Here is a 15,641-nt window from a genome sequence, read left to right on the forward strand (position 1 = left end):
TTGTGAGAACCTTCTTTTAAGAACAAGGATACAAAATCATGACTACAAAATTAAGTAAAATATTTAATGTTTACTTAGAATGAGAAAGAAAAAATTTTAAATTATGAACTGAAATAAATGAAATATATCACTGTTTTAAATGAAATTACCTTGAAATGGATTGGGCAGGAAAATTTGTAGGGGGAGGAGGTGCCAAGGAACAACTCCTATGAGGGGGGGAGGGAAGCAGGGTTCATAAGAGCGACTGAAATGCGGTGCATCCACAAGAAAGGCACAGCGGCCGCAGTCCTCCTAGTCACGTGACTTGGGACGTGGGCTGCCCCAGAAGGGGCATAATCTTGAGTAGGGCAGCTCCCTTCAGTCAGGGCAATTCCTGGAAGGTGTTGCAACTGTAAGCCCATAGCAACTGCTACTCTCAGCAGCTGGGAAAATGAGGGCTTCTGTTCTGAAAGAGGGATTTGGGATTGTACCTCAATGCACATTACAACCCACAATAACACAAAATTCAGGGTGGAAACTGGTATACTTTTTATTAACTAACCGACTGACTTTCATAATACAATGTTTATTTTTTGGTTGCACACTTTTTGAATATCTCTTTGTCAACAATTTATAATATTATTTACCTTAGAGAAAAGAGAAGGATAATTTATCTTTACCTTTAGAAAAGCTGTTCAACATTATAGCTTTTCTACATATATACATATCTATGTATATATTTTTAATTCAGAAAATTATTTTAAAATGTGGACAAATCTCTATCAAGTTTCTACTATGTATGGACTCTAAAATTTGAGGTATCTCTGGGTGTCTTGGATAGTGATTAAGAGTAAATGCTGTTTGTAAAGAAGATGTTCATTCATCAATGAGTATTCAAATATTACTTTTAGTGAAGGTTATGAGTTTTACATTGGGCTCAGCACCTTCCTCTCAGGACACAAAGAAATTGGCACAGTCATGGTAGAATATTCTAGGAGTCATTTTGACACTGGGATGAGCAATAACTTAACTATGTACATGGAAATGACTGCAAAGCACAGATAATACACCTTACTAAACCCAAATTAAATTGATCGTAATTGCATCTCCATAATGCCTGCAGTCACTCAGAGGCAGCCCACACATCAGGGTTGTTGCAAGTGAGGATTCCGAATCTGAACTTTTGCAGCTTCAAGGTAAATCTCCTTCCACCCCCTGAATTCATAACTTTCTGAGGTTTCTGTTTCTTCATTGTCTTTCACCCCACGCTTACTGCCACACTTCACACACAGTCAGCCTCAACGGTGAACAAATTACTACAGTGCCACAGAATCCTGGGCTACAAACGCAGTGATAACCAGTGACATATGAGCATGCAAATCCTCTCAGGTCAGCTTGACTTGAGCTAAAGCACTGCTCAGTTTCAATCAGGTATTCCCAGCCTGTGGCCACTTCTCCAACTCTTCTATAGACCCGTTTCTGCCATGTGTCCTTTTTAGTTAGATCACAATTACACTTTTCCTACAGAACTGATGCTATTTCCTTGGATTCAGTTGTTGTCTGAGGAAACACATCATTTTCTGCCTGCACTCTCTGTTCTTCTGGCTTTCAAAATAAAATTGTTTTCTCAAAGTCACCTGAACTCTCACTCCATAGCATCTCAGTGCACTTATAGCATTCTCTGGACCAGCTGTTGTACCTTCCAGGAAACACTGCATCTCCTGCTCAGCTCCCCTGAATGCTATCTGCATACATAAACAGTCTTTCTCTTTCGTCGTTCTTCTAAAAGTATCAAACAGTCTTAGAACTCAGACCTCTAAAGCCCATTAAGTATAACTATAATAAAACCTATAAAAGTCAATCACCAAAACCCCAAGGGAGAACCTAGGAGCTGCTGCAAGCAGAGACCTAACTGTGAAATACATCCCTTTTAGAATTATATGTAGAGTCAAATGGCTTTAAGAAATTTAATAAATTACATCTCCCAAAGTTTTAATAGTAGAGAATAAAAAAATAATCATACTTGTTTCAAGACCTATCAAATTTGAACTCAATCAGACACTCAGAATAATGACACTTTCAAGGTAATGTTTACAAGGATGCAGGTGTTCGATGCACTTCTTTTGCGCATACTACAGTGAGACCTAACAGGACAACTTTTTCACATTTCTTCCCTTTTGAGTCAATGAATATGGCTAGTACAAGATTATTAACGAGTAAGATTATTAATTGATTCATTCCTGTCTCCTCTTGCATTGTTTTAGTTTACTAATTTTTTACCCAGTTCCATTTCACAGCCATCTCATATCCCTCAAATGTAAGAATCAGAGAGCTGGATGAATTTTCTTACCCGCTTTGAGACTGCGAGGTCTCATTTCACCTATCTTTCTTAAAGGTACATTCAACTATACCTTTCATTTGGCTACCAGATACAGAAAACAACCAAAAGAGAACAGATTTAAAAACCTGTTTCATGCAACTTTAGTTAAAACGATTTTCTGAGTTATTTTAATTTTAACTCTGGGGGGAATGAAAATTGTAAATGAAAATATGTACTATCTGGTCTTTTTGTTATTTTGAATCTTTCCATCACACATCAGCATCACTGACATAAGATGTTCCTTCAGCCTTCTAGTTAAAAAAAAAAAAAACGTTATTATTCATATACTTGGAGGATGGGGACTATTTTAACAGAGCTAAAAAATAAAGAATATTAGAATTGTAGTTACTGCAATGATAAGCCCTATGGCAGGTTAAAAAGTCCTTCAAAAATAATTATTAAGTTATGGAATTAATAATCAATTTAAAAACTAACTAAAATCAATTAATTGCTGTCTCATTGATTTGTGCCTCACCTTGCCCTGAATCCCCATATGGTGTCAATTAAAATCCTTAGGTCAAAGCCAAAGAGGCACAAAAACTGCTGAGTTACCCTGTGTTCACCTGGGGGAGGGGGAGGGAGAGGAAAAAGGAAAATGTCAACTTTATTTACTAACCTCAGTGCCTCTCATGGATTTGGAATCCTCAAGGGCAAGAACACTTAATGGACCTCAGCGTTTAATCTGTCTCTCTGTTTCTTTCTCCGAATTCAGTCTATTAAGAGTCCCCTCTCTTGTCACATAGCTTCAGAGGTAGAATAAGGAATGCTTCCTTTTGAGAACTTAGCAGTTAGCGAGTCAACTTACCTTGAGGCTCTTTGGTCGGCTATTTTAGTTTCAAACACAGGAAAACTGTCTCTTTCTTCCTCAACGTGTCTAACATTGGGTCATTTTCCCTTGTGACCAGAGTTCACATAGGTTTGGCTAATGGTAGGCTAGTAAATTTGTAACAACTGGGCTTTCCCCTAGCCAGATCCCTCTCTCCTGCCCAAAAGCTTTTACCACTAGCGTTTGCTGGTTTCCATGGTGCTAACATTCCCACTATGGCTGATTTCAAGCTGTAATGCTTGATGCTACCGAACCCAGAGTTTATACCAGCTCTTCCCTGCCAGTCTAAGTTAGCCCAGCACACAAGGGGTTTTGGCTCTTGAAGAGAAAGAGGCAGGAAGTCCCTTAGATGTTCCTACATCCTAACCCTGGGAAGCCAACTGAGTCTCTCATTACAGACGTCTTATTAGAAATCGACATCCATGCAAACCAAAGGAAATACACCATCTAATAAGAAACTGAACCAGAAGTTTTAGTCAGATCAGTTCATGAAATCTGTCTATGTGGTTGTCTTCTTAAATTCTCCGTGTGGTTCTACAGGAAGAATATATTGCTCGGTTGAAAGGGAAGTTATATTTGATATGATTGAGGGTAAGGGCAAGAAGATACATTCTAAAAGAAGGCATTCCTTTTTTTACTTCACAACTTTTTAAAATGTTTCACATTAAATACCTTGCTTAATTATAGTTGTCATGCTTGAAGCTTTATGCCAGAGACCTCAGACCTGGCAGAGGCTTTAAATGATGAGGCAATGCTGAATAAAACTTCAAAATCTCTACAACTCTTTTGTTTAAATCTTCACTATCATAATATACTGTTGAGCTCAGTAATTTTACAGAGGGGTTAAACAATGTTCCCCAAATCACACAACTACTGATAAAGATTAAAGCTGGGATACGGACCTTTGGACTTTCATCCCAGGCTGCCTGCACTCTCTTCACTCCCTGTTTAAATACTGAAATAAAATTTTAATATTCTGTTATTTGAGTGAGTGTTCTATAAACTAAAGTTCTCTAATTTACCCTGTGTCTCAGTTCATTATTGGATTTTTGAGCCTGTTTTTGTCACCTCCAGTGCACCGTTTCCTATTTAGAAATTTTACCTTCCTCAATTTTGGTATAGCATATAACACTCCTAAATGATTATAAGACACATTGAGGAAAATCATAGATGTAATTTATTTTAATTAAGAAGCAAATTAAAATTATCAGTTTCTTTCTTACTAAAATGGATAGCCATTAATCATGCATATATGGTCAATTCCTTCCTTTGCAGATTTTTAATCAAATTGCTGTCATATTGAGCAATTTATACTGATTATTAAGGTGCCCAAATTCAATGGATTAGCTGTATTTGGTTTACCTTTATTTTACAGATATAACATTAGATTTCATGTCATTGCATTTGAACATATTATATGGACGGGTAATTACAAACTTTAAAAATTACTCAATAGCTTCTAATGATATCCTTAGAACTATTATAGTCAATTTTCTTGGTGACTTTAATGTTAGAGTTACTGTTTCACAATTTCTTAGATTATTTTTATGACAGAAAAAAGTTGTAAAAAATTCTAGGTATTTTTCATAAAACACTGTTTAAATATCGCAAAGTAAAGTTACTAATTAGGTCATGATAACATAATTGCAATATTTGATCCCCCAAAATATATTTAGGTATTTTTCAAGAATTTGTTTCTCTCTCTTTCCCCCTCTATCTTGCTCTCCTATAAAACAGAATTTAAAAGGTACTGACATCTTTCATGTAATTCTCTTTTATGATATTAAATAATAAGTATCTGAATGATTATAAAGATTTAAGAGGATATTATAGATCTCTTTCCCCTCCTATCTATTTCTTTTCTCAGTTGCTAAGACAGTCTTTCACAGACATTAGTTTTATGATAAATGAATCTAAAGCATCTACTCTGAATTAACTACCATTAAGATACAGCTGAAGTGAATTGTTTTTTGGCTTGAGATTTAGGCATCATGGTCCTACTTCAGAAGAGTGCTATTTGATATTTAATACTTAGGTCCATCAGAAAAAACTTTGAGGCCTGTTAATAACATCAATTTTATCTTACATGTTCATTTTCCAGTGAGTTTCATATCCAGTATTATATTAAGCCATCAAAGAAGCAATTTAAGGTAGAATAAATATTTTTGTGAATATTTTATAAGGACCCTGAGCAAGAGAAGTTAAAATTGAAATACAGAAAACGGCAAGGAATCCAAAAAATATTTAGATAAAAAGATACCCAAGTTTTAACTAAATGCATGAGTACTTTTTAGAGCATATATGTCATTTCAAACTTTTAAATCACTGCTCTATTGATTTCCTTAGCTCCGTCCACATAAGAATGATTTTGAATTGGATGGAAGGAATTATGTCTATGAAAATGGTGGTGTAAGAAACTTATCTCTTCTATAAAAGTAATGGGGAAACAGGCAAAAATTGTTAGAATCAACTTTTCAAAATTCTGGGTATTAACTGAAAGCTTATTTTTGGACTCTATTCTGTTTCCTTTAACTTTCTCTCCATTCCTGAGCTGGTAGCCTACCATTTATTATAGCTCTAGAGTACGTTTTGGTTCCTAGTATGGCATATCACACCTTATTATTCTTTTCCAAATGTTCTTGGATTTTTATTAGACTTACATTAGATGATATTAAGTTCACAGATAATTTTGAGAATTAATATCTTTGTGATCTTAGGTTTTCCCACTCAGAAATAATATATGACTTCACATTTATTTTGGTCTTTACACCCTTCTGCAACATTTTACAAATTTCTTCATATATAGATTTGCATAGTTCTTGTTAAATGTGTTATTTTTTAATATTTTTATTGATTTATAATCATTTTACAATGTGTCAAATTCCAGTGTAGAGCACAATTTTCAGTTATACATGAACATATATATATCCATTGTCACATTTTATTTTATATATTCTGTTTTGGAAAAACAGATTTATTATTTGTACTATAATATTTTAAGTTTGTCACTGCAAACATATGGAAAACTCTGATTTGTTTACTTACATTATGGGCTTATTATATATACATTTTATCTATCTTTTTTCTTGATTTTCTACTTATGTAAACATACTGTCTGACAATATTTCTTTTGATGTTTTCTTCTGATATTCACACATCTTATTTCTTTTTCTTGTGTAATCATATTAGATAGAATCTCCAGATTGGTGTTTGATATTATTTATTCACAGAATTATAAAGTGATGAGCTTTCTTCAAACTACAGAAAACATCTAATTCAGTCCTTTAAAGTTACATATGTGAGAACAGAGAACTAAGTAACAAAGTAACTCCCTTTGTCATGTCATGTATTCAAGTTCTTTATTATTCTATATTGCTTTTCTTTATGGGACAACCAGTGACCCCACTGTGTACAGTCTCACTTTGCTTTGACAATATATTGTTATTTAATTTTCACTCTGCTCAAGCCTACCAGGTGCACATAAGCAAAAACCAGAAGTTACACTCTCCACCACCAAAGTAGGTACTCCTCAGGGCTAGAAAAAATAAATGAATAAATCTATAATAAAACAGTACACTCTTCAGTCTGACCTAGTAGTCAGTACATATATTTATTTACTGTACATATACATAGTCTTTGGTTCACAGATACTCAGATCATGTAAAAATATAGGACCAAATCTTTTTCTCCAGTAGATTTGCAATTTAAAACTTAAATTTGTATTAACTTGATCTCAGTATAGTTTTTCTGGGCATCTGGGTTAGTCAATATGACATCACCTTTATTTTCAAGGAAACAGGTGATTTGACTTTAAGAAGTCATTTTTTTTAAAGATGTGTCTAATGATTTTTAAAGTTCCAAAGACAATATTCTGCCTACACCTGTGTGAATGTTTTGTCTGAATCAATTAGGGAATATGTAATTATATGGATGTTGACTAATTAATGCAAAACCCAATGGAACTGCCAGAGAGTTAAACAAGTTCTCTCTAGTGCATGAGGACAGTTGCTCTGGTGGGTCAAGGTTCATTAAACTAATAATGTTGATCACATGAGAGGTCTTAGGTAAATTTCGGTGATGTTTTCACATTACAGACCATGATTCAAACATAGTTCCATGTCATCAGAGCCACATTTCATTGTGACAGAGAACGTGTGCTCCAATATACTCAATGGTTTCTTTCAGTACAATTGTGCATACTAATGAGACCCTGCAGGCAAGATGGCTACATTTCATTCAATTGAGCATATTTATTGAAAGGCTTTATTCTTGTGATCATGATTCACTGGTATGAACAAAATCAAACAAAGATAATCATAGTCTACTTGTTCCTCATGGTCCTCAAAGACCACGATAATATCTATTAGGGTACATATTAACCACAAACAAAAGGGTGAGGGGCATAAATCTTTTCTATTTCTCTTCATGTGTACCATTTTCTAATCAATTAAGACTTGAAGAATTCTGATACTGTCCCACTAGACACTAAGACTCTAAATTCCATGGGAGTAGAGACATTCTGTATGTGTGCTGTTCATCACTCTGTCACTATGACTCAACCTACAGTCTGTCTGATAACAAGCAGGTGCTCATATTACACAACTACCAAGAAGAAAAGCCAGTGGACAATAAATATAGCCAGAGTGTTAAGCTAGGACATTCTCCAGACCATGTCTTTGTAGAAACCTCTACCTTTATATCCTGAAAAGAATTAGTTATGGAAGAAAAGCCAGGCCACCTGGGGATTTTGCGCTTTCCCCAAATCTGTATGGAATGCCTGACGTGCGTGTAGCACATAACTGATGCACAGAGCTTCCTTTTGCCTACCTGATCCATGTCTGCCTTTTGATTTATACAAAATCACATCTTTCGGGCACTTTGCAGGCCCCTGAAGAGAGGCTTGGAAACACAGACATGAAAATTGTCACTAAGTCACTCACCTATACCCCTTCTAGAATTCTTAGTTGCTGTGTCTCTAAAAGCTGTGTAAAGTTCCAAGAGCAAGAGAATCTAAAAGAGGAACTAGACAAGTGTCATCATCATGAGAAATATTTTTTACTCCCCTCATGTAAGCATTTAAAAATTCTTCTCCCAGGGAAAGTTTTTCCAAAAGCATCATTGTCCATAACTTTTTGCCTGAATTCTTCCCATCCCAACCCTCCTTGAGTGGATTTTAAGAGAAGTGTCTAGGTCTTGAGAATGGAATACGCCAGTGGCTCAAAAGCAGCAATAAAAGTTACCAGTGGCCAAATTTCTGGAAATAAGGTAGGGAGGCTGGCTGGTTCAAGGCAGATGGATTACTAATGAATTCCTGCTCTTTCTCTGCTCAGCTTTTCATACATTTCTTTTTAGCAACTTTCATCTGTAAAATTTCCAAGTGCTATTTCCTCAAGGGAGTAGGAAAGAAATACTTCTTTCTTAGCGCTTTTCACTATTCATGCACATAACCACAAAGAAATTTATGTAGTTTTCTATTCATCCCAAATCTGGATAAACTGTTAAGAATAGGATCTCATGATAATACCATATTAATAAACATGCTCTTTTATGACTATCATATTTAATGAGCAAATATTATTTGGTACCACTTTATGAATATTTACTTCCCCTCTTTCAGCCCATATATTTTTCAAATCATGTTTAAAATTTACATTATGATTTTAACAGCCAACAACTAGGCTCATTTTGGTTACAATGCCCTAAAATTCGGTGAAGTTTCCCTGCCTATAATAAATACAGTGAATTAGCATAATGAAAAGCATCTGAATGTTAGACTCAATGACAAAATGCTGACTTACTAAAAATATGTATTATCTACATCTTAGCATTAGACTGAGTAAAATAAGGAGAGAGGGTCATTCCTTTCTCTCACGCCTTTAGGGTACCACAAGGAGACAGATCTTGGATCACCTTTCTCTCTTAAGTCCCTCACAGTTGTGCCTTTCTTTCTCTACTCACTTCTGTCCTCACCAGGCACAGACAAGGAGTATTTGAATCTGTTAGTAACCTGAAATCATCACCAATTACTCACCTATTTAAATTTACACATAGGACATTTTAAGGTAAAGAAGGTTAATTTTACTTTTCAGAATCTGGGTCTGTTTTTGTCCATCATTTTATCCTCTTCCCTAGCACAGTACCAGGCATACAGAGGCTCCTCAATTAATATTTGTGAAATGAATAAGGAAATGAATAGAAGTATGTTGAATAAAGACAGTGGAAGAAAGCAGAATTTCCTGGCTCCTTTGCTCAAAGTTTGAATAGGATCTGTAAATCAAAGGTCGTTAGTGGTTAAAAAAGAAAAAAGCATTGCTGCCAATCCTGTGAACTAGAACTTCTGACAGCTACTGTATCTTTCTCAGCATTATTACCTGATACCCTTAATAATTCTCCCTGGGAAGACATCTTTTAGCACCATTGAATTGTGCTATATAAAGTCCAAAGATTGTCATTGATTAGACTAATTACTATCTATTAAAGGCATTAGGTCAGCTAGACCTGTGGAAAGTCCTGCTTTGCTTGTATTCACACCAGCTTAGTAATCATGGTACATTATTAGATATTAAATGGATTTTTTTAGGTTCCTCCAAAATTATTGCCCATTAAAGACTTACACAGGTACCTATTTATCACACATCATATGTCAGAATAATTCTTGGCTGATGCAATTTAAACATTATGGAAAGCATTCCTCAAAATGTCAAACCCAAGAAAGAGCATGAGAAAGTAATAGTGATTAAAATGACAACTTCTGGAAGTTTTCTACCCATTGTGTTAATCTGCATACACACATTTAACTGCCTTTCAGATGTTCATTCAGGATGGTGACACAAATAGCTCTCAGACTCTCAAAGACTTGCTAGTTCAGCTCTCTGGTTACCTGCTGAATTTGTCAATTTACCTTAATGTTATTAACTCTGACAAAACTTACTAGACTATGGTATTGGAAGATACGAGGGAAGAAACCTCTCTTTGACTGTACAGGAAAGCTTCTCTCTTTGACTAGTCCTGGCACCCTACATGGGTGGATCAGTAGACCTTGGTCTGTTTACTATCTCTGCGAGATACAAAAGCTGAGAGTGTTATCCTGTTCCAGAATTTTATAGCAGCAGTTTATATAGAAGTCTACTAAGGGTCCCCATAAGTACTCATGTACATCACGCATGTATAAGCCTGCCATGAGTGGCTTCCCCAGTATTGTGCATGGCACAACTTGCACTACCCTCCAAAGCAACCACAGGTCCAATCCACTTTGTCCCTTACCTCTTGGAATGACAGATGCAGGGATATTTGTTTCTTATGGTAATAACAGTTGTTTTAAAAGTATGGTCCCTTATGTTTCACCTTCATAATCTTAGATACATAAAGAAGGCAAGTTATGCATTTTAGATACATGAAGGAGGCAAGCTAGGTGTTTCTGTACTTAGATCTAACTATCCCAGGCTCACTCTCTCTTTTTGTGCATACCTTTCTAATGCAAGTAAAAAGCAAAGCACCTCATTTCCATTTTCACAGCTCTTACTTGTGGAAACTTAAATAAAGTGAGGGGCTTTTAGAAACACCTAGACCAAGACCAGAAATGTATCTAGCCAACTCTGCATAGTGACATGGATCTAATGACAGACACTTCTAGAATGATAATTGATTCACTTATCACACATTCTTTTTTTTTTTTTTTTTTAGCAGTTTATGAATGTCTTTTTCCTACAAGACTAAAGCACCATGTGTTTAGGAATTGTGTCTGTTTTGTTCACCGTGTCTCTAAAACTTCCCACAAAGAATTTGCCCAAAATTTATTTGTAGAGTGAACTTGTGGAATGGATTATTTTTAATATTTTAAAGATACATAAGTTGTAAACAAAAAATATTAATACTTTAACAGAACATCTAGCAAGTAAGGACATCCAAAAACTAAACTATAATACTGAAATTATTAAATTTAAATAGATGAAGTGGAATTCACCTTTATTGTGTACTTTCTTTTTGTGCATATTCTCTACTTATTCATATAATGGGGGACCCCCATTTGAGGGTTATTAAAACCCCTATCATTTTGGATTTGTCTGTTTCTCCTAGTAGTTTTATCATTTTATAACCTACATATTTAGAATTTCTTTTACTAATTGCATAATCACTTATAATTATTACTTTGTCTTAATGGATTACTACTTTATCATTATAAAATGATCTTCTTTGTTTCTGGGATTATTATTAAAGTTTTTTTTTCTGATGTTAATATAGCCCTTCAGGCCTTCTTTTTCCATTCTTTTCCTTTTAACCTGTTTGTATCCTTAGTTTTAAAGTGTGTTTCTTATAGGCAGCAAAGAGTTAGCCCTTGCTTTGGTATCCAAGATGACAATCCCTAACATTATTTGTTATTCAAACTTTTTAGTGGTTACTTTAGGATTTATAATATGCAAGATTCTATTACTATTCAAAAGTAGAGCATTCCTTTCAAAACTTTCATTATCTGAAATGGCGTAAAGCAAAGAAGTATACCTTCGGGCACACCTTGCTATCAGATTCACAAAATAAATCAAGAGAAAGCACAGGATGCTCACAGATACAGCTCAAAACTCTGGCAGCTTGACGCTGAGATGCTGAGTGTAATCCCTGGGGAAGGAGCTTGGCAGTGCCACCCTTGCTGCTCCAGGTGCTCACTGCCTCTCTAATGGCTCATGGTAAAACAAAAGCCTAATGCTATTCTTGCTTTTCACTTGTTTTTTGTAAAAGCGAAAATCCTCTTTGGATTTCTTTTGGTTAGTGAAAACAGATACTAATGTAGGTCTTTTATAAAAGCAAAGTGGCATGAAATGAACTTTTGAGGAGTAGGGGATACCTGTACATGCTTAACTTATCACGGTCTACCTTCACGTGATATTATACCAGTTTAAATATACTTAGGAAAACTCACAATAGTATACCTTTATTTCTCTCTTTCTTACCTTTGCACTATTTTTTGTCATATATTTACCTTTTATAATAAAGTCCCTAATATGTCATTATTATTGATTAGTTATCTCTTAAAGATATTTAAATAATAGTAATAAAATTTTTTCATGTATTTGCACATGTACTTGCAATTTTTAGCTCTTTTCATTCCAGTGTACATCCATATTTTGATTTTGTATCATTTATCTTCTGCTGAGGGACATCCTTTATTTATTGTAGTGGAAGTCTTTAAAGATACATTCTGCTTTTTCATGCTTGGAAAAGTCTCTATTTCACTTTCTTTTGAAAAGTAATTGAAATGAGTATAGAAATCTGTGTTAATAGGTTTGTTCATTTTTTCCTTTTAGTACTTTTAAGATATTATTCCAGTGTCTTTTTGTTTTCAATGATTTTGACAATAAGTGTGTTCACATTCTTATCGTTTCGCCTCTCTACATGATATATCCCACGCCCTAGGTCCTGTAAAGGATTTTCTCTTCATCTTTTTGAGCAGTTTGATTATTACTTTAGTTTTCTATTGCTACTATAACAAATTACCACCAGCTTAGTGATTAAGAGAACACATTTTTACGGTCTTACAGTTTTGTAAGTCAGAAATTCAGTATAAGTCACTAGAGTAAATCAAGGAATTGGCAGATAGCATCCTTCTCTAGGGGAGAATCCACTTCCTCCTCATTCAGGTTGTTGGCATAATTCAGTTACTGTCAGTGTAGACCAAGATCTCTATTTTGTTGGTGCCTGTAACTAAGAGTCATTTCCAGCTTCTAGAGGCCACCACATTCTTTGACACATGATCTTCATTATTTTTGTATTATAAATATGTCTGGAGCTCTGATTGGGGTCATAATTTAGTAGCCAGAAATAGTTTGGTCCTTTCAGGTCTTGCTTTTAAGATTTTCTAGGTGAGTTCAGAAAATGCTTAGTATAGGTTTAATCATTCCATTAATGTGGCAAAATGTTTTTGGCTATTCTACTCAATGCCCTGTGAACTACATGTGTTTCCATTCTGGCTGCTGGGAGCAGGCACTATTCCCAGGTCTGTGTGAGCATCAGGCAGTAGTACTTCTAATCTTTTTGCATATCTTTCCTCAGTCTCAGGTAGTTTCCTCCTTTGTTAACAAGTACTCTGCTAACTACTCATGGACAACCTTCAGAAGATAGTTGGAATTCTCTGTTTAAACAACTTTTTCCAATCCAGCACTCAGTGATGTGAATTCTAGCCACTCTGGTTCTGCCACACTCTCAGTTCTGTCTCCTCAACTCAGGGAAGCACAGTGATCCAACTGGGATCCCCATCCTCTAGTCTTGGCTTAGAAGCTCTCCAAGAACTGAGATAAAATAATTACAAGACTCATCTAATGTGTTTCTTGTGTCTGAGGGACAATTTACTTTCACTTCCTAATGTCCACTGTCCTAAGGACACCATTATTTCATAAATGTTATCTAGGTTTTTTTTTTAACTGTAAAGACAGAAGAATCAATCAATTTTCAATTACTTCATCTTTGTTAGAGAAATAGTTCCAAGGAATCAATTTAGAACTGTAGAGCACAGCTGAGAGAAACCATCATGTCCTTATTTTCTGATTCCTAGTAATTAATTTTTATTTTAAAAATCTTGTCCAAATCATTTTTTTAAAAGGTAGGACTCTTGCTAAAGAAAGAGAAAATGTGTGAGAAGGAATAATTTACAGTTTTATAGCAAAGAAGATAGAAAAACTGAATCTGATACATTGCTGAGTGACTGTATCTATGTTGGACATAGTAATAATATTAATAATAATAACCATCATCATCATCATCATCTGAGATATCAAGAAAAGTTTCAATTATTGCCAATATCCTCTGTTTATAAAAAGGGGAATGTGAGATAATATAATCTGTTTTTAGAGAGTTTTAGAAGTACAATAGCTAAATGAAGTCTTATTTTATTTTACTTGTTATGAGAATGTATACCTCAGTTACCTGAAGCATTTTTCTATGGACCAACTCATTCTGCTGTGATGCAGTGTGAGTAGACAGAGTACGCCTCGTCTTTGAGGAAGCAGCCACCTCTCTATCTGCATCTGTGAGTCAGGTATTTCTCTTTGGTCCATCACTGACATAAACACAAGGATTTCAGTGGTTTATGTTTTATTATTTTGGCATCTGATTCTTTAACCGGGGTTTCTGACAACAGAGACCCAGGGTGTGCTATGCAATGTGTCCATTCAGAAAATAAATAAGAGAACTTGTCTAAAAGGAATGTTGTGCTGTGATCACTCACACCTCAATCAGTACACACCAGAATCTCCTTTACAATGCCCCATAATTGGAATGGTTACATTACTTTCTCTAGGGCCATACATCGATTTAGGGAAATATTAGTTACCTCTCAGATTGTCCAGGGGTTCTAAAAATAAAAAGTGACCATGAAAAGAATTTGCAGTCTTCATCAAAAAAAAACAAAAAAAAAAAAGAGAGAGAGAGACAGCAGTACAAAAACAAACTTTGGTACAGATACATATAACTTAAAGAATCTTATTTCTTTTTTTCTCATTCTAAGTTGACAGTTAAAAAGTTTTCCAATCTTGTTTTTCAATCTTTTCTATCACTGCAGTGCAGAGCAGGCAGTGAAGAACAAAAGTTCACGTAAAATGTTCTACCAGCCCAACAAAAGGTGGCCTTTTGTTCTTTGAGGTTAAGTTGAGATTAAAAGAATTAGTCATCTGAGTCTAATTTAAATGATACCAAAAATGGAGCAGCATTATCCCACCCAGGGGATTCTTCTGTGACTGCAAAAGGTAAATATCACTCTTATTTTAGATTTTTTTTAAAATTTTTAACTTACTGCCATGAAATCACCCAGAAATGAATGTATCTTAATTTACTTCACTATTAGAGGCACACAGAACTATGCAAAGGTTGTCACTGTCACGTCACTTTTTCACCCATTTTTCAATAGCTGAAATAAGTATACCTATTTCAGCACAATTTTTAGACATTGTTTCATCTTCATAAGAATCATCTTATATGGTGAAATTATTTTAAGTAATTAGAGAAGCTATCGTTTAATCCATGGGGGTCATAGAAAACAACAACCAATAGTTAACAACTATTCTTACAGAGAAGGAGAGACGCATTTATTAGAAAAGAGTGGGGAGGGTATAGCTCAACTGGTAGCTTATCATGCATGAGGTCCTGGGTTCAATCCTCAGTACCTCTAAATAAATAAATAAACCTAATTACCTCCTCCCTCAAAAATTAAATTAAAAAAAAATTTTTAAAAAGAAAAGAGAATTAATAAAATCATCCAGCTAAGTTCCTGGTGAGAAGAGTTACAGAAGGTAGAGTCAATGCTTAAATGTATTTTCTTGTACTGTAGGAATTATAAGCAAATAATACTAAAATAAATAATTCAAATCTAAGATCAAACAATAATCTTTTTTATCATTCTGAAAATGGACACACCCAGAACTATTAACCACAATAGTAAGAGTTGTTTGAATATAGGATTAAAGCATACTA

The sequence above is a fragment of the Camelus ferus genome, chromosome 3, assembly GCF_009834535.1.
Source record: "Camelus ferus isolate YT-003-E chromosome 3, BCGSAC_Cfer_1.0, whole genome shotgun sequence".
Lineage (NCBI taxonomy): Eukaryota > Metazoa > Chordata > Mammalia > Artiodactyla > Camelidae > Camelus > Camelus ferus.